At 35.8% G+C, this 1,116-nt stretch overlaps 1 pseudogene; it reads right to left on the bottom strand.

The window, feature by feature from the left end:
- Positions 1-723: 723 nt before the first annotated feature.
- On the bottom strand, positions 724-842 carry LOC111735367 (annotated as a pseudogene).
- Between the last annotated feature and the right edge of the window lie 274 nt (positions 843-1,116).

Here is a 1,116-nt window from a genome sequence, read left to right as displayed (position 1 = left end):
AGTGTAGGAGGTGTCTCTTTCCCTCTCTTCATCAGAGTAGAAAGGCCAGGTCATGCTACAGAGAGCACAAATTTTGGTCAGATAGAGCTGATTTTTAAATCCTGAGTTTATCACTTACTAGTTTATGACCTTGGTCAAAACATTTAACCTCTTTTCAATTTTGTCATCTATAAAATAGAGATAACAATTATCTCCCAGGGAAGTGATGAGAATGAAATAAAATAATCTAATCAAAATGCCTGGCATAACATTCTCTCAGGAAATAGTTTTTTTCCCCCACTATATTATGTAAGATGTTATAGTCAACAGTTTTTATGGTTTGAAGAAAAAAAATTCCTCCTGTTTCATGGAGATTTTTCAAGAATATATTAAAGATTACTGCTTTCTTGGTTCAGACATAATGAATAGAGTTGTTTCTTCTTTGTTCCCATATTCCTCTGTTTACCCTTTTGTTCATTTATTCACCAGACTTATGTTGATTGCTCATTAAATTTTGGGAATATTTCAGAAACTAATACATGGAGCTAGGTGGGGTGGAGGTATCTCTTGATGCTGTAACAACATCAGGAAATTTAGCTTTTTTATTAAATAAATATGAATGTAAATATAAATTTTATTTATTTATTTACTTATTTACTTATTTATGCGAGGCAACCCTTGGTTGACCTCACAGATTGCAAGGAGCTTGTCAGCTTACAATCCCTTGTTTTTTATTATTTTTTATGCCTATAGCACCTGGTCCTCCTAGGTGGTCTCCCATCCAAGTACTAACCAGGCCCAACCCTGCTTAGCTTCTGAGATCAGACGGGATCGGGCTTGTTCAGGGTAACATGGCCATAGACTGTAAATATAAATTTTAAATGTCTAGCTGTCACTGGCTCAAATCTGAGTAGGTGACCCAGATTTGGGAGGGGGAGATTCATTAGTTTAAATCCCTCACTTTCAAGAATGACTCTTGTTACCTTTGATCAGTTACTAGTGTCCTTTGACTTCCTTTTCGGTGGGATTTTTTTGGTACTGAGGATCAAATTTCAGAAAGTGGTTGGAGCAAAGAGTCAGGGAAAGAGATTCTTTTATTTTCACTGTAGTAGCTGCCAAAGTTAATTATAAGGACAG

This window comes from Pteropus vampyrus, unplaced genomic scaffold (genome assembly GCF_000151845.1).
Source record: "Pteropus vampyrus isolate Shadow unplaced genomic scaffold, Pvam_2.0 Scaffold24615, whole genome shotgun sequence".
In the NCBI taxonomy this organism is placed as follows: Eukaryota; Metazoa; Chordata; class Mammalia; order Chiroptera; family Pteropodidae; genus Pteropus; species Pteropus vampyrus.
The sequence above is the reverse complement of the archived record's forward strand: the minus strand, read 5'-3'. Positions and strand labels throughout refer to the sequence as shown.